Source organism: Salvelinus sp. IW2-2015, unplaced genomic scaffold (assembly GCF_002910315.2).
Source record: "Salvelinus sp. IW2-2015 unplaced genomic scaffold, ASM291031v2 Un_scaffold83, whole genome shotgun sequence".
NCBI classification, from domain to species: Eukaryota; Metazoa; Chordata; class Actinopteri; order Salmoniformes; family Salmonidae; genus Salvelinus; species Salvelinus sp. IW2-2015.
Window position 1 is genome coordinate 3,596,785 of NW_019942514.1, and position 19,870 is coordinate 3,616,654.

The 19,870-nt window shown below is 41.5% G+C and overlaps 1 pseudogene; it reads right to left on the minus strand.

Annotated features, from left to right (window-relative positions):
- Positions 1-29: 29 nt before the first annotated feature.
- LOC112068098 (origin recognition complex subunit 3-like) lies at positions 30-5,420 on the minus strand (annotated as a pseudogene).
- Positions 5,421-19,870: the final 14,450 nt, after the last annotated feature.

The following is a 19,870-nucleotide window of genomic DNA, read 5'->3' on the forward strand; positions in this document are numbered from 1 at the left end:
GTAATCAAGTAGATATACCGAGGATATCAGGTTCTGTCAACCCAGTCGCTTGTGTTCCACCACAGCTCCCTGCCTCCACTATGGAGTTACCAAGTCAAAGGCACTTGTCAATCTCATTCCACGGAGGGCGGAGTGTCTACAGGATTTTGCTCCTCCACCCTTGTACTTGATCGGRGAATTAAGGTCACTAATTAGTAGGAACTCCCCTCACCTGGTTGTCTAGGTCTTAATTGGAAAACCCAAAAACCCACACAGGATATGTGCAGTTCCCTTATCTGAAAATCGAGGCATATGTGGAACAGGCGAGACAGTTGGTGCCATGCTCTACAATTACATTCCTAACATGAGGTATTATTTCAATGGCAACCTTGATAAACAAAATGTTCAAACCGGTTTCCTCAGAGGGCATTTAGGTAGAGAAGACGTTAGAACGTGGKGACACCTCAGAATGGGGTAGTAGTTSTTATGGTATTTGCGAAGAACTTTCAGTAGTTTCTGACACACTTCCTAAAAAGAGTGGCAGGACACACAATCAATACATTACGGTAAGCTCATAATTCAGTCTTGTCAATATAAGGTTCAGAACCTCTCAACAGCACTCAATATTTACCTTCACATGGTCATCACTGGTCAACAGCTACATTTGCCCCTGGGGAGCCTGCTTCTCTACGTACCTAGGGGAAAGGGTGTGAGGTAAACACCAAGCATCACAACAAGTTTTAAACAGACGAACCACACAACATTTAAATAATGTTACTCAACCATCATATGGGTAGAAGTGTGTGTGTGTGTTGGAGACTTGTGGGCCTGCATGTGCGTATGTGTGACTTGGCCCAGGGCCGCCACCTCCTTACAGCACAGCACGCTCAGAGGCTGGCTGTGGAAGTGGTCCAGCAGAGCCAACTGGTAAGGGGGCCCCATGGTCAACACACACACAAACCTGAGAACAAGCAATGCAAAACATAAGGTAACTATTCACAGGAATAATCCAAAATAATACATCCAGCCCACATCTCWAAGTTAGTCTTTGAAAGACAATACAGAGCAGTCAACATTGTGTTCAGTCAGTCAGTTATTCCARTTCAACACATTTGAACAGTTCTAAAACAGTCACACCAACAATCAGAGGGCAGTACTCACCTGCAGGCCTTTGATGAAGTTGCGTACGGAGAAATCGTGGTGGAGGAAGATGCTGACCAGCACCTGCAGCACCTTGCCACTGGGGTTAACAGGAAACAGTGGGGTCAGGATTACCTTGAGYCACAGATGGGAAAGCAATACTCACACTGAAGTCTGAATTCTAACTTGAGATAGACATGTGTAACAAAACAAAAAAATYATCATGTCATCAATGGGGATCAAGAGTGAAAATCTGCGTTATGTACGTTGATCTCTAGTTGGTATTCAACTGCACCTTTAGGAATGGGGCACAGAGGAGCATGATCACTGTGTCCAATACAACTACATCAAAGTGAATGGATGGATCCATGGTAGCTACAGAKCTACCTTGTCTATGACAGTGGTCAGGTGCTGGGTGCAGGACAGGGACTGGAAGAGCTCAATGCACAGCAGAAAGGATATGGACTGGGGTAGCATGTGCTGAATGGTGCTGGGAGACGTGGRGATGCCAAAGACGAACATCACAGGAAACTGCTCCACGTACCGACTGTTGCAAAGAACGGGGAGATTATACAGCATGTCACGCATTAGCATTTTTAACATATGTTAGATGTACCCTCACAAGTACAAGTGTATTTTCTCCATTCAATCAATCTAACAGAGACAGAGGTCAGGGATCATCCACATTCTTATCGGCAGACAACAGCCTTGGTTTCTCAAATGACTGCTTCGCCTGGTTCACCAACTACTTCTCAGATAGAGTTCAGTGTGTCAAATCGGAGGGCCTGTTGTCGGGACCTCTGGCAGTCTCTATGAGGGTGCCACAGGGTTCAATTRTCGGGCTGACTCGTTTCTCTGTATACATCAATTATGTCGCTCTTGCTGCTGGTGATTCTCTGGTCCACCTCTACGCAGACGACACCATTCTGTATACTTCTGGCCCTTCTTTGGACACTGTGTTAACTAACCTCCAGACGAGCCTCAATGCCATACAACTCTCCTTCCGTGGCCGCCAACTGCTCTTAAATGCAAGTAAAACTAAATGCATGCTCTTCAACCGATCGCTGCCTGCACCTGCCCGCCCGTCTAGCATCACTACTCTGGATGGTTCTTAGAATATGTGGACAACTACAAATACCTAGGTGTTTGGTGTTAATATAATTTATATGTTTAAATTAATGATTAGAATATTCCACCCTGAAACCATATAATTGTATGAAATTGATTAGAATCATAAAATTATTATTAATGATGTGTGTAGTTTTAGTCAGTAAAATTATAATAAATGATGTGTGTAGTTTTAGTCAGAATTAGGGGAAAACAATATATCTGTACAATATGTCTTTATAGTATCTTAAACACAGACTGTCTGAGCAAAATTCGGTGCCGACCTTGGCTAGGGGCCACAGAAATTTGGGAGAGGGCAGGGAGTACTTCTCACGGTTTCCCTAATCTTGGGMGAGGACAGGGAGTGATTCTCACGGTCTCCCTAATCTTTGTCGGCGGGTTAGTGATACAGTATGTGTGTAGGATACCTACTGTTCGTGTGTATGTATGTGCGTATGATATCTACTGTTTGTGTGGAAGTATGTGCGCCGCTATAAAATGGATGTCTTTGTATTGTGGACTTCAGAACGTTCTCGTGAATAAACATTTGACTATTGTAGGCTGGGCCTCTGTCTGTTTTCATTTCAACCAGTATCTTACAAATTCTGGGTTGCAGACTGAGTAGTTAATTGAAGTTCAGTTTATGAACATTGAGAACATAATTCTCTTAACACTGGTTAGACTGTAAACTCTCCTTCCAGACTCACATTAAGCATCTCCAATCCAAAATTAAATCTAGAATCAGCTTCCTATTTCGCAACAAAGCCTCCTTCACTCATGCTGCCGAACATACCCTCGTAAAACTGACTATCCTACCGATCCTTGACTTCGGCAATGTCATTTACAAAATAGCCTCCAACACTCTACTCAGCAAATTGGATGTAGTCCATCACAGTGCCATCCGTTTTGTCACCAAAGCCCCATATACTACCCACCACTGCGACCTGTATGCTGTCATTGGCTGTCCCTCGCTACATATCCATCGCCAAACCCACTGGCTCCAGGTCATCTGTAAGTCTTTGCTAGATAAAGTCCCGCCTTGTCTCAGCTCACTGGTCACCATAGCAACACCCACCCGTAGCATGTGCTCCAGAAGGTATATTTCACTGGTCACCCCCAAAAGCCAATTCCTCCATTACCCGCCTTCCCTTCCAGTTCTCTGCTGCCAATGACTGGAACGAACTGCAAAAATCACTGAAGCTGGAGACTCATATCTCCCTCACTAACTTTAAGCATCAGCTGTCAGAGCAGCTTACAGATCATTGCACCTGTACATAGCCCATCTGTAAATAGCCCATCAAACTACCTCATCCCCATACTGTTATTTATATTTGCTACTTTGCACCCCAGTATCTCTACTTGCACATTCATCTTCTGCACATCTATCACTCCAGTGTTTAATTGCTAAATTGTAATTACTTCACCACTACGGCCTATTTATTGCCTTACCTCCGTAATCTTACCTCATTTGCACACACTGTATATAGACTTTTCTATTGTGTTATTGACTGTATGTTTCTGTATTCCATGTGTAACTCTGTGTTGTTTGTGTCGCACTGCTTTACTTTCTTTTGGCCAGGTCGCAGTTGTAAATGAGAACTTGTTCTCAACTGGCCTACCTGGTTAAATAAAGACGAAAAAAAAAAGTTATGTACCAGTCACAGAGCGTGCCAAGGGAGCAGTGCACCCTCTTCTGGTTAACATTGGTACTGTGTTGCTTAGGCTCTTCCTCCTCTTCAACATCCACTGACACACAAGCACCCATCAGTCTCTCTAGAACCCTCTGCATCAGGTGCTTCAGGGCTGAGAACAGAACCAAATGAAAATATGAAGATTTGAGTTCGGTAGTATCCATGTGTCATAATAAAAATGGCATGCAGATACTTATTACATCAAAGTATAAATAAATTAAATCTACCCAATTACCAACCTCAAATAACAAGGGAATTTGTACAACTGCTGACTAATAATAGAAATAAGAGTTATTTCTCAAGTACCACATACATGGGACTGACCTGCACACTCTTTGGCTTGTATGGAGACAACAAAAGGAGTCACCGACTGCTGCAGCTGGTCAGAGGAGCTCTGGAAGGTAATTTCATGATTTGGCACATTCACTCCAACACAGTAAGAAGAGAAGAGACATACAGTTATATAGTTCATCTCTATCCCATGGACACCATATCAAAATACACTAATTTAGGCATATTGCATGAGCCCTGGTCATGCAAAACACCCTCTCTTTTGAGTAACATACCACGCACTAGGGCAGCTGTGGGAATCTCATTGGCTCTCATACCTGATGCCCAGTCATCCGTGCCCCGCTGGAAAGTGGWGGCACTCTTTCTGATAAACTCCAATAGGCTGTCTAAGATTATCCTGTTCAGCTCATCCTGCAGAAACTGTAAAGAGTAAACAATGTACATTTTCATGCCCGATAAAAGCTTGTAACTTTTCAGTGAGGTGAAATGTGCACAACGTTACAGATAGAAATGTAATAAATAGAGCCGACACAATTCCCTATTCTGCATGACAATTATAGATGTTCAATATTATATATTTATATTGGAACATTGCTTCCTCCTAAACACGGCACAGCTGATTGGCATAAGCACAATGATGCCAATGCCCAATGTTGAGAGGATAATGAACAGAGTATGCTCTCACCTCGGTGTCTGCCTTCATTTTCTCCAATAATGTCTGCTATTCTCTGTGTCCGCATTGCCATGAGCGAAATAATCCTCTGGAGAAAACATTCGCGCGCGCGCGATCAGGCCCATATAATCTATAAAATCACTCACCCACAGTTGGCCTCTTCTTTCTCTTTTTGGCACTGGGCTTGAACACAAAGCAACCCTAGACATGCGGGGGATATATACATGATGACACGATCATTGGGACTTCAGTTGGCTGACAACAAGCAATAATTTAATAAACAAGTTTTGTGGCTAGATGACAAAATTATAGGTAAAGTCGTTTTGTCAAGCTAAAATTAGTAAACCAGCTGACATACGTGGGAAAGATGTAACGTTATTTGCCACGATTATGTATTAATTTACCACTCCCAACAGGGCATCTCAATAAAACAAATTGACTCATTAGCCTACCTTTGAAACCGATGAAGTTGTCGAAATGTGACTGACTGTAATATGTTTTATTATTTTACAGATTATACGGAGCACTTTAGTAGTCATGGTGGTGGGGAACAAAAAACGGCCAGACTAATCTAGTATCAATTCTCCCGATTTAAAAAAAATCCTTTCACTGATTTTTCAGTGTTCATTTCAAATGAATTCGTGTTTTTGTTTTTAGCAGTTCTCTCCGATTTTGTATTCGTTCCCTCATTACATTTTTTCATTCCCTCAATTTTAATAATCTGCATGTTTTTCCATTCATTGTGTATGCACCCCTAATTGATTTCTAATTTCTTATGTAGCTGACGGACTCAGCTGTGCTAGTTAGCTGTCTTGCTTGTTCACGGTGTAGCAATTTAAGCAATTGATAGCTATTTGATTTGTTGCTATGACAATACGTTCACCTGTAACGTTATACTAGCTGATAGCCAGGCTAGCATACGTAGCTAGCTAGCTTTTGATATATATCTAACCAGTCTGCCCCCTCTATCCTCCGGAGTATAGGCTAGCTAAGAGATGGAGCAGAGCCAGGAATTGCTGCGCTTTTTGAGAGATCGAGGGTTTGATGAGGATCTCGTACAGACCTTCATCAATGAAAAGGTAGGCCTACGTGATAGCTAASTTTTAGGGGTTTCATAACAAAATAGTTATAGCGCAGGGATGAGCGCGCACCATCATTGACATTTGCACCTGTTAACACCGAAGCCTCCAGTCCTAGAAATGATTCCTTTCTGCCTCTGACAATTAAACAATCAAACCCATCAAGGCACATCAAGCACATTTAGCGTAGTTCCGGGAGGAAAAAGTTGCGTTKTGTGCATGGTTGAGCTCTGTATTTACAAATTAGCAATAGAATAATGTAGTTGACAGTACGGTAAGGGGCAGGCAAAATAAACTTTCCAATGACCTGAACCATTGTCATGTCAGTGCTATTTCATGGTGTAATCTCAATTATCCAGCAGATGGCGCTGTTCATGTTGTACATGCATCATGAATCCGAGTTTGCGCATGGTGTCTTTAGTTTGCGTCGTAAACATGCATCATTCAGTTATGACAGCTAGCGAAGGTCCTAACTTTTCAGGTTATTGAAATGACTTAACTTAAGTCTACTTAAGGTCGCCGTTCATAGAGCTACAGAAATCCACAGAGTCTGGAGTAGACTCAGGTTGACTATAAAMTCAGCCATAGTTCTGAAAAGGGAGTAAAAAAGGCAGTAAAGAGTTTCTCAATAATAAATGACAATACTATACAAACAATTAATTCGTAGGTTATTATAACCAAAAGTAGTAGTGAAATGACAGCCTATCAACAAACATGACTAGTAAATGCAGTTCAAAGTGTCAAAGAAAAGTGTCTCCTCAAAACAACATTCTAGCCAGATAAATAAAATGCATCAGAGGAATGTTGTTCATATATATATATATCGAACCATAAATAACTAAAACCATAAATAACTAATGAGCTTCACGAAAGAAAATTGATATTCAAGCCACTAAAGGCTGTCATGTTACTGCAAGGCTGCTATCGGTGCACATAACAGATTCCCAGTAAATACAATCAATGACAGATAAAATCGACAAATAAATCTAGGTTTATGATGAATTTAAATGAAATATAGAAAGCCTACTTATTTAAGGAAGTTAAAGACGCATGCATGACAAACAAAGCAAACTCAACCAAATAACATGGAAATGACATTTGGGGAACCCTGGTCAACTCTGTGGTGCTGAAAGGACAGCGCCGCTGCCTAGCCAGATATACAGTGCATTCGCAAAGTATTCAGACCTCTACACTTTTTCCATGTTTTGTTATTGCCTTATTCTAAATAGTTTTCCCCCCTCAATCTACACACAATACCCCATAATGACAGTTTTTCCCCCCCAAAAAATGGAATAAACACATTTCCGTAAGTATTCAGACTCTTTTCTCAGTACTTTGTTGAAGCATCTTTGGCAGAGATTACAGCCTCAAGTCTTCTTGGGTATGACACTACAAGCTTGGCACACCTGTATTTGGGGAGTTTCTCCCATTCTTCTTTGCAGAACCTCTCAAGCTCTGTCACGTTGGATGGGGAACGTCGCTGCACAGCTATTTTCAGGTCTCTCCAGAGATGTTCGATCGGGTTCAAGTCCGGGCTCTGGCTGGGTCACTCAAGGACATTCAGAGACTTGTCCCGAAGCCACTCCTGCGTTGTCTTGGCTGTGTACTTAGGGTCGTTTTCCTGTTGGAAGGTGAACCTTCACCCCAGTCTGAGGTCCTGAGCGCTCAGGAGCAGGTTTTCATCAAGGATCTCTGTACTTTGCTCCGTTCATCTTTCCCTCGATTCTCCCAGTCCCTGCCGCTGAAAAACATCCCTACAGCATGATGCTGCAACCACCATGCTTCACCGTAGGGATGGTGCCAGGTTTCCTCCAGATGTYACGCTTGGCATTCAGGCCAAAGAGTTCAATCTTGGTTTCATCAGACCAGAGAAATCTTGTTTATCATGGTCAGAGTCCTTTAGGTGCCTTTTGGCAAACTCCAAGCGGGCTGTCATTTTACTGAGGAGTGGTTTCCGTCTGGCCACTCTACCATAAAGGCCTGATTGGTGGAGTGCTGCAGTGATGGTTGTCCTTCTGGAAGTTTCTCCTACCTCCACAGAGGAGCTCTGTCAGAATGACCATCGGGTTCTTGGTCACCTCCTGTGGGACCTTATATACACAGGTGTGTGCTTTTCCAAATCATGTCCAATCAATTGAATTTACTACAGGTGGACTCCAATCAAGTTGTAGAAACATCTCAAAGATGATCAATGGAAACAGGATGCACCTGAGCTCAATTTCGAGTCTCACAACATTAAAAACATTTTTTCACATTGTCATTATGGGGTATTGTGTGTAGATTGAGGAACAAAATGTATTTAATACATTTTAGAATAAGGCTGTAACGTAACAAAGTGGGAAAAGTCGAGGGGTCTGAATTCTTTCCAAATGCACTGTTTAATTCTCCCGCTTTTGGGCAGTGGATAGTTGGGGCCCAGTTTGTCACACCATTTTGGGACTTATATATAAAAAATAAAATAAAAATCACACACACACATTGATTCTTGAAAAATATTAAACTTAGAAATGCCTCATGAGCTTAGTTCAACAGTCACCCCCCTCATCAGAACCCAAATTTGATCTTGTTTTTATTTTGATATAATGGATGGTCAGTCCTTGCATCCATAGCTCTGTATGAATTTGAGAGTTGTTACATTACACCAGGCCCATTACTCAGCTTTTTACCAAAAGAGGCAGGGTTGGCCGCTTTGTTATTGTTTCAATGAAGGATTCTTGCTTTAATTGAGCTATGTATTCATCCATCCACTATAACCATCCATCAAATAAAGTTAATTGCACAAAGTTGTAACTACTCTCCTCTTTTGTTTTCAGATTTACTGCAGTGTCGTCAAGGTCATGACGGATGCCTAACTCGCATAATACGTGCCCAGATTTGGTGATCGTATTGCCGTAAGGCAGTACTGCAAAAGAGAAGTGGCCGCTCTCCAGGGATCCAGTGTTTTCAAAGCTGCAGATCCGTTTTTTAATTGTTCCATAAGCCTAAAGAAAAGTCATAAGTAGTCTGCAAAACTTTGTGGAAACTCCAACGCTAAGAAAACAGAACGTACTTTCCAAATTGGATGGCTGGAACAAGTTGGAGTCGACTCATTCTGCCAAGTTAGAGGCAAAGAAAAGGTGGTGGGACAAGACAATTAAAGGCACCAAAGACGGTTACTATGGCAGAGCTGTTGGAGGTCACTAAGGCACTTCTCTTTCCAAATGGAAAAAGAAAACTAGGGCATGTCAATGATTTGGAATTTAAGATGCGAGACTTTACGAAGGGAGCGCTAGACCCATCTACTTCATTGGTCGAACAATACGAACTCAGAAAAGAAAACATTTTAAGTCTATATCTTTCCAGCAGATGAAACTTTCATGGCAGCTGCCTCTATCTCCAAAGAGAAGAATAACAGAACCAAGTACAGCAGAATCAAATCAAATGTTTTGTTACATYCTCTGAATACAACAGGTCGTAGACCTTACCATGAAATGCTTACTTACAAGCCCTTAACCAACAATGCAGTTAAGAAAATATTTACTAAACAAACTCAATAAAATAAACAATAACGAGGCTATATACAGGGGGTACCGGTACAGAGTAGGGTACTTTCTAAATGTAATCCGTTAGTTACCTGTCCAAAATTTTAAAACATAACTTTTTGATTACACAAACTCAGTAACGTAATCTGATTCCATTCCGTTACTTTTAGATTACTTTCCCCTTAAGAGGCATTAGAAGACAAAAATGTATGTTACCAATTGAACGACATCTATTGCAGGATAAATCTATGTTCAAGTTTACAGTGGCCATAAATGGATGTTACATTTTACTTTATGGGGTGGTTATGTAGGCTTCTTCTAACCCATAGCTTTCTAGTACATATAATACGATTAAATTATTTTTACATTAAAAACCAAAGTCTATCAAAATTTCAGTAATTCCAAGTCCTATMGATTTTTATCAGCGTGAATTAAATTGATCAATAAAAGCCCCACTTATTCCATAGGCTTGGATCCGCACTCTGCAGCTGTTGCAAGAGCGCATTTTTCACTGGCTGTCCACTGGTTTCAAAAACAATGATTGATAGGCAGCTTAAACTTCTTGAATTCAACCATTTAGATTTGTGAACAGCCATCCACAACAACCACAATCCATAAGGTGCAAATAGCTAAATCAGAGAGCAGCAGTGTGATTCACATCAATGCGCTATGTAGATATCAATAATAAGTGATATCCGTATCGCCGTAGACTACACCACTGCTGCCATCCTTACCTCCAAGCATTTATTCAAGTTGAATAATCTTTGGACGCCGCACCATTGAAAGACAGCTTGGACTGTAGCCTACAAAAAAGTATATTCCTGCTCTTTACCCACGATCCATTAAGCACATTTGGTATCATCATAGTGGTCTCTGACTTGTGGTCAGACTCGTTCAGGTGGAACKAACTTAAACTTGAGCCTTTTTTCAATGCTCATTTGCATGTCATTGAGAAAGCAGAGAAGTGTCAAAGATTTTCTTCCGCAAACATCCTTAATAAATTTTAAAGTAATCCTCGAAGTAATCAAATTTTTCAAAAGTATCAGTAAACTGACTACAATATTTTTGCTGGTAATGTAACGTATTACAGTTACCGTTTTTTGTAATCCCTTACATGTAATCCATTACTCCCCACCCCTGACAGAGTCAATGTGTGGGGGTACAGGTTTGTCGAGGTAATATGTACATATACACTACCGTTCAAAAGTTGTGTCATTTAGAAATGGCCATGTTTTTTTAAAGATTAGCACATTTTGTCCATTTAAAATAACAATAACATCAAATTGATCAGAAATACAGTGTAGACATTGTTAATTTTGTAAATGACTATTGTAGCTGGAAACGGCAGATTTTCTTATGGAATATCTACATAGGCGTACAGAGGCCCATTATCAGCAACCATCACTCCTGTGTTCCAATGGCACGTTGTGTTAGCTAATCCAAGTTTATCATTTTTAAAGGCTAATTGATCATCAGAAAACCCTTTTGCAATTATGTTCGCACAACTGAAAACTGTTGTCCTGATTAAAGAAGCATTACAACTGGCCTTTAGACTAGTTGAGTATCTGGAGCATCAGAATTTGTGGGTTCGATTACAGGCTCAAAAAGGCCAGAAACAAAGTACATTCTTCTGAAACTCGTCAGTCTATTCTTGTTCTGAGAAATGAAGGCGATTCCATGCGAGAATTTGCCAAGAAACTGAAGATCTCGTACAGCGCTGTGTACTACTTCCTTCACAGAAAAGCGCAAACTGGCTATAACCAGAATAGAAAGAGGAGTGGGAGGCCCCAGTGCACAACGGAGCAAAAGGACAAGTACATTAGAGTGTCTAGTTTGAGAAACAGACACCACACAAGTCCTCAACTGGCAGTTTCATTAAATAGTACCCACAAAACACCAGTCTCAATGTCAACGTCAATGTCAAAGAGGCGACTTCTGTAATTTAGTGTTTCTTTGTTCTGTTTGGTCTTACTTTCTTATACAGGTGCAGACGAAGAGTGATGACTTCGTGATAAGCCCCCAATCACAGACCTGCGGATGTGTTTTGGAGATCCCCAACACCTACAAATCATACCTTGAGATGTCAGAGGAATTCACCTAGGTCTTGGATTCCAAAGTGTGGGTGATGGACATAATTTTTATGCAAGTAATTTTCTCTCACACACACACACAAATCAATCATGCTCAAATCAATCATGTAGAATTAGGGGTCGAATTGTCAAAAGTTACCAAGGAGGATGGTAGTTACGTTATTGGGGAGCGGTATACATGTGTCGGTCTTGTTCTACCAGGCTACCTCACCCAACCCCCCACCACAAATTATATGTTCAACAACTACATTTACAATGTTATGTTTAACACTTTCTTAAAACAGGTGCAGGTCCTTGTTTTGAGACCAAGAGTGACTTTGGAAGAAGCCCCCAAGACTGCTGAAGAACACACACATGCTGTACACAGTGTCGTCGTTGTTGTCAGTGCCACTTCGACATTAGGACCTTGCCACTGTCAATCTGTCCCAGATGATTGCAAACAGTGGCAAAGAGTTCCAAAATTAAATTAATGTAGCAAACCGATACTGTAGCCACGTTATGCATTTTATAAAAAGGACAACTACTGTGAGTTGCCATGTATAAAAACTGTACTGTGTGCATACTATTCCAGCATTGCTGAGATGAGAAAGTCTCTCCTCAGATCCAGGGGATGGGCTATCAGGAAGAGCTTCAATGCCTGGTAGTTGGGACCTGTTCCCTCTCAAGCAGGCCCTATAGATTGTAGACTGTTTGAGGTCATAAGTTCTAAATGATTACGTAGACGCAGCGATCATACACAGCCATATATTTCATATAATAGATGTATTTAAAGTTTTACTTGCAGTGTAATCTCAGAACCAAAAACCAAATGTAACAAACTAAAGCAAATGTAAAAACWTTTTTTTTTTAAAGGTGCAGAAATGGCTGTAACACAGTTCATTGACCACCCCTCGCAAAGCCTCAGTCAAACACTCTCCACAGGCCCTCCCATTCCCTAAAGTCCCTCCATGTCAAGCACCACAAGAAAAATGTGTCATTGTTAAAAAAATCTTATATTGTTGATCAGCATTCAGCATTAGATTTCCATTATTGTGAACATACTGGTCCTTGCTGTATTGCTTTATTATTGTTACAAACGATTATTACTGTGTGCAAGCTTTATGAGTCAGGCAGGTCCTGCAAATCGGTTGTTGCAGCAGGTAGCAAACAATCAGAGATGGGGAGTATGTGGACAGAGCCCCATGACCTGATAACCTCAGCCTCCTTGGAGCCAGTAGGATGGGTGAAGCACAAGTTATAGTASACCCACAGCTGTTACAATGAAACTGTAGAGAACAAACATCTTGTTAACATCCATGCAGATACAAAGGAGCCTGGTTGATTGCTCGTCTCAAGTGATGAGCAGAGAGATTACTTTTAAGACATGCCAGATAAGAGCTGTCCAGTGGGGAACCCCAATAGAGACTGCARGGACAGTACATGACAGGACCAAGTTTGGGAATCCCTGGCCTAGAGCATTAAAACATGTAGGCTCCCCACAGGTCCTCAGACAACGTTCAATTCATGCAGTTAAGAGTAAATGGCTGAAAATGGTGCCCCATAGAGGGGAAATAACTTTCAATTACCAAAAACATTCAAAACAACATTCTAGTATTTTGTCACATTTTGTTTTAGGAAGTCACCAGTGGTGGAAAAGGTAACTAATTGTCATACTTGAGTAAAAGTAATAACTTCATAGAAAATGACAAGTGAGTGACCCAGTAAAATACTACTTGAGTAAGAAAGTCAAAAAGTATTTGTTTTTAAATATACTTAAGTATCAAAATTAAATGCAATTGCTAAAATATACTTATGTATTAAATGCAAAAGTATAAATCATGTCAAATTCCTTATATTAAGCAAACCGGATAATGCAAAAACAAGTTTAGACATTTTTGCTAATGTATTAAAAAAACTGAAATACCTTATTTACGTAAGTATTCAGATCCTTTGCTATGAGACTCGAAATTGAGCTGAGATGCAACCTGTTTCCATTGATCATGTTTCTACAAGTTGATTGGAGTCCACCTGTGGTAAATTCAATTGACTGGACATGATTTGGAAAGGCACACACCTGTCTATATAAAAATGTCCCACAGTTGACAGTGCATGTCAGAGCAAAAACCAAGCCATGAGGTTGAAGGAATTGTCCGTAGAGCTCCGACACAGGATCGTGTCTAGTTACAGAATTCCAAGCATCACATCTAGAGAAAACCTGGCACCATCCCTAGGGTGAGGCATGGTGGTGGCAGCATTTTGCTGTGGGGATGTTTTTCAGCGGCAGGGACTGGGAGACTAGTCAGGATCGAAGCAAAGATGAACGGAGCAAAGTACRGAGAGATTCTTGATTAAAACCTGCTCCAGAGCGCTCAGGAACTCAGACTGGGGAGAAGGTTCACKTTCCAACAGGACAACGATCCTAAGCACACAGCCAAGACAATGCAGGAGTGGCTTCGYGACGAGTCTCAATGTCCTTGAGTGGATCTYCCAGAGCCTGGACTCAAACCCGATCTAATATCTCTGGAGAGACATGAAAATAGCTGTGCAGCAACACACCCCATCCAACATGACAGAGCTTGAAAGCATCTGCAGAGGAGAATGGGAGAAACTCCCCAAATACAGGTGTGCCAAGCTTGTAGCGTCATACCATGGAAGACTCAATGCTATAATCGCTGCCAAAAGGTGCTTCAACAAAGTACTGAGTAAAGGGTCTGAATACTTAATAAAAAATATATATACATATGACATTTACATAACAAACATTTCTAAAAACCTAATTTCTGCTTTGTCATTATGGTGTAATGTGTATAGATTGATGAAGACTTTTTAAATAAATTTTAGAATAAGGCTGTAATGTAACAATATGGGAAAAGTCAAGGGGTCTGAATACTTTCCAAAGGCACTGTAGCTAAAGTTAGTTACTTATTGTGCATTTATTCATTGTGTTATTTTTCTATTATTTCTAAATGTTTCTCTCTGCAATAGTGGTAAGGGCCAGTAAGTATGTAAGCATGTCTACACCTCGTTTAAGACCTATTTGACAAATAACATTGTATTTGGTTTGACAATGGAGTTCTATTCTGCTACTTGTAGGTTACTGTCTAATAATTTCTCTCAATATATTTCATGATGTGTATGTAACCTAACATGCGCAATGTTGTGCCAAATCAGTGATTTAGTCAATTTTTATTGGGTAGGCATTGGAATAAGCCACCTCAATATTTGTAGCTGTAGGTGTTAATATCGCTCTTGGAGCTGATCCGTCATCAGTGTTGTGAAATAATTATAAAATTAAGGTAAGATTTGAATGGAGAAAGCGGATCTGAGAGCAGTGCTCACTTTCTTTCGATCCTATTAGTATCGACACATGCCCCAACATCTCACTAAGCGAGCGTTCTCTCTGCGTGGTGTTTTGGGAAACGCATGTTACATCTTTGGCCGTTGTTGGAAAGATGCCAGTTTAAACACTTGTCAGCCTTAGTTCCATCGCTATCGGGAAACAGGGCCCTGGACATATATTTTGCCAACACGTGGCTCACCTTTGCTCAACCAGCTAAACCAGATTGAGAGTTAGCCTATTAGCTAGAAAAAGGTATGCTAGACTTATTACTTCCTCTTCCAACTATGTACCAAGTCCATTCATTTGAAAATGTTAATTACTTCTCCTTGCCATTATCATTCATCTGATAAGACAAGTGAATAATGTTTTGGGGGGGTTAACATGATTGGGGTCCCTAGGTCACCAGTCTGTCTCGGCAGGGTTCCATGGCAAGAAAAAGGCCCCTGAGCTAAACAGCTGCTTTTAGCGAAAATGTGTTTGGAGTTACATTTTTCTAGCCAATAGGCTATGTATGTGTACAGTATGTACTGTAGGTCTCAAACTCACCAAAGAAAGAAACGTCTGCTCACAGTCAACTGCGTTTATTTTTAAGAAACTTAATGTGTAAATATTTGTATTAACATAAGATTCAACAACAGACAAGCTGAACAAGTTCCACAGACATTTGACTAACATAAGTGGAATAATGTGTCCCTGAAGGGGGGGGGGTCAAAATCAAAAGTAACAGTCAGTATCTGGTGTGGCCACCAGCTGCATTAAGTACTGCAGTGCATCTCCTCCTCATGGACTGCACCAGATTTGCCAGTTCTTGCTGTGAGATGTTCCCCCACTCTTCCACCAAGGCACCTGCAAGTTCCGGGACATTTCTGGGGGGGGGGGGGGGGGGGCCCTAGCCCTCACCCTCCGATCCAACAGGTCCCAGACGTGCTCAATGGGATTGAGATCTGGGCTCTTCGCTGGCCATGGCAGAACACTGACATTCCGGTCTTGCAAGAAATCATGCACASAACGAGCAGGCAATGCTGGTGGCATTGTCATGCTGGAGGGTCATGTCAGGATGAGCCTGCAGGAAGGGAACCACATGAGGGAGGTCTTCCCTGTAACGCACAGCATTCAGATTGCCTGCAATGACAACAAGCTCAGTCCGATGACGCTGTGACACCACCCCATACTATGATGGACCCTCCACCTCCAAATCGATCCCGCTCCAGAGTACAGGCCTCGGTGTAACAGTAATTTCTTCAACGATAAACGCGAATACYACCATCACCCCCGGTGAGACAAAACTGCGCCTCGTCAGTSWAGAGCACTTTTTGCCAGTCCTGTCTGGTCCAGCGACGGTGGGTTTGTGCCCGTAGGRGACGTTGTTGCTGGTGATGTAAGACAGGTCCTCACCAGACAACAGGCCTACAAGCCCTCAGTCCAGCCTCTCTCAGCCTATTGCGGACAGTGAGCACTGATGGAGGGATTGTGCGTTCCTGGTGTAACTCGGGCAGTTGTTGCCATCCTGTACCTGTCCCGCAGGTGTGATGTTCGGATGTACCGATCCTGTGCAGGTGTTGTTACACGTGGTCTGCCACTGCAAYGACGATCAGCTGTCCGTCCTGTCTCCCTGTCTTAGGCGTCTCACAGTACGGACATCGCAATTTATTGCCCTGGCCACATCTGCAGTCCTCATGCCTCCTTGCAGCATGCCTAAGGCACGTTCACGCAGATGAGCAGAGACCCCTGGCATCTTTCTTTTTGTGTTTTTCAGAGTCAGTAGAAAGGCCTCTTTAGTGTCCTAAGTTTTCATAACTGTGACCTTAATTGCCTACTGTCTGCAAGCTGTTAATGTCTTAACGACAATTCCACAGGTGCATGTTCATTAATTGTRTATGGTTCATTGAACAAGCATGGGAAACAGTGTTTAAACCATGTACAATTAAGGTTTGTGAAGTTTGGGATTTTTACTAATTATATTTGAAAGACAGGGTCCTGAAAAAGGGACGTTTTTTTTGCTGAGCTTCTATCTCATATATCTATATATACACACACACACACAGTTGAGTTCAGAAGTTTACATACACTTAAGTTGGAGTCAATAAAATTCATTTTTCAACCACTCCAAAAATGTCTTGTTATCAAACTATAGTTTTGGCAAGTCGGTTAGGACATCTACTTTGTGCATGACAAGTAATTTTCCAACAATTGTTTACAGACAGATTATTTCACTTATAATTCATTGTGTCACAATTCCAGTGGGTCAGAAGTTTACATACACGAAGTTGACTGTGCCTTTAAACAGCTTGGAAAATTCCAGAAAATGATGTCATGGCTTTAGAAGCTTCTGATAGGCTAATTGACATGATTTGAGTCAATTGGAGGTGTACCTGTGGTTGTATTTCAAGGCCTAGCTTCAAACAATGCATCTTTGCTTAACATAATGGGAAAATCAAAAGAAATCAGCCAAGACCTCAGAAAAACAATTGTAGACCTCCACAAGTCTGGTTCATCCTTTGGAGCAATTTCCAAATGCCTTAAGATACACACAATAGTACGCAAGTATAAACACCATGGGACCACAAAGCCGTCATACCGCTCAGGAAGGAGACGCGTTCTGTCTCCTAGAGATGAACGTACTTTGGTGCGAAAAGTGCAAATCAATCCCAGAACAACAGCAAAGGACCTTGTGAAGATGTTGGAGGAAACAGGTACAAAATTATCTATATCTACATTAAAACAAGTCCTATAAATCGACATAACCTGAAAGGCTGCTCAGCAAGAAAGAAGCCACTGCTCCAAAACCTCCATAAAAAAGCTAGACTACGGTTTGCAACTGCACATGGGGACAAAGATCGTACTTTTTGGAGAAATGTCCTCTGGTCTGATGAATCAAAAATAGAACCGTTTGGCCAGAATGACCATCGTTATGTTTGGAGGAAATAGCGGGATGCTTGCAAGCCCGAAGAACACCATCCCAACCGTGAAGCACGGGGGGGGGGATAGCATCATGTTGTGGGGGTGCTTTGCTGCAGGAGGGACTGGTGCATTTCACAAAATAGATGGCATCATGAGATGGGAAAATTATGTGGATGTATTGAAGCAACATCTCAAGACATCAGTCAGGATGTTAAAGCTTGGTCGCAAATGGGTCTTCCAAATGGACAACGACCCCAAGCATACTTCCACAGTTGTGGCAAAATGGCTTAAGGACAACAAAGTCAATGTATTGGAGTGTCCATCACAAAGCCCTGACCTCAATCCTATAGAAAATTTGTGGGCAGAACTGAAAAAGCTCGTGCGAGCAAGGAGGCCTACAAACCTGACTCCGTTACACCAGCTCTGTCAGGAGGAATGGGCCAAAATTCACCCAACTTATTGTGGGAAGCTTGTGGAAGGCTACACGAAACATTTGACCCAAGTTAAACAATTTAAAGGCAATGCTACCAAATACTAATTGKGTGTATGTAAACTTCTGACCCACTGGAAATGTGATGAAAGAAATAAACGCTGAAATAAAATCACTACTATTATTCTGACACTTCACATTCTTACAATAAAGTGGTGATCCTAACTGACCTAAGACAGGGAATTTTTACTTGGCTTAAACGTCAGGAATTGTGAAAAACTYAGTTTAAATGTATTTGGCTAAGGTGTATGTAAACCTCCGACATCAACTGTATATCTTCCACTGGAGGCATTTCTTATCCCATGACTCACCAATCTGTTGTTTCAACTTTGTCAGTGTACTCTTCCTYGACACAGACACCGAGCCTGGATAGTCAATCAAAGCATCTCTTTTTGGCCCACCATTATGTATGACAAGCGCATTACGAAACATTTGTGTACACATACATTTTAATGTGCCCTTAAAATAGTGGCAGTTGTCATGGCCACTGTGCACTTATTTGCACCTTCTGAAGCTTTTTTCTTTTTCCTGTAGCCAGCCATGGAGTAAGTGCTCACACATTGCAAAAATTCCAGCATTCTTGGTTCTGACTTTTTCCATTCATCCAAAAATGTATCACATATACACTCTTTCAGTACTAAGGGACTTGTGTGTTGCAGTATAAAGTCCACCCTTTTACTGGTCAATCGTCTACACTCCGCAGTCACCATATTTAGTGGTCGCTTGATAACTTGTGACAAACCTGGAACTTSCATCAAATGCTTTGGCATTGCTCTGGGCCGATTACCTTGAAGACGTACACCAAATCTTTCCAAAGGACCTCTAACTATTCATGATTTGGTACCAGAAGTAGTTGTAACAGTGACCTTAAATAAAAGGAAAATAAGGTTTTAATATCTGAGAGACTGTCGTCATGCATTATGCCGCACATTTGCAATGATACAAAGTTTGTGTCACATAAAATGAGCTTCATCAGTTACTTCATCAGGGGCGGCAGGTAGCCTAGTGGTTAGAGCGTTGGACCGAGCTGACAAGGTCAAACAAATCTGTCGTTCTGCCCCTGAACAAGGCAGTTAACCCACTGTTCCTAGGCCATCATTGACAATAAGAATGTGTTCTTAACTGACTTGCCTAGGTTAATAAAGGTAAAAAATCAATTAAAAAAAACACCTGTCAAAGTATCTGTATAATTGATCTAGGCTGCAATTGTCACTTTGATCAACTGAAGATATTATTAAATGTAGCCTACACATGTGAGCCTGTCGGACTTGCAAAACACTGTTTTCCATGTTAAGTCTACGAAGAGTGCAATGATTAATACAAGGATAATAAACAAACAATCCCCAAAAAGTTAACCTGTAGCTGCATGGCCTCTAGCATTGACAACAGTTCACTGTAGAAAGCTTTGTTGTTCAAAGGTAGAGCACCTTAACTATACGGTGATCACTGTAGTTGTCGTCACCTAAAGCCGATGATGCACCAAAAACCGGTGCGTGTAGCAGATTCATTCCTATATCTGGCAGCTGGTCATCTCGTCCCCGAATAGGCCTGGTCTTGTCGGACTCTCTGTGCTTTGCTGAACAGACACT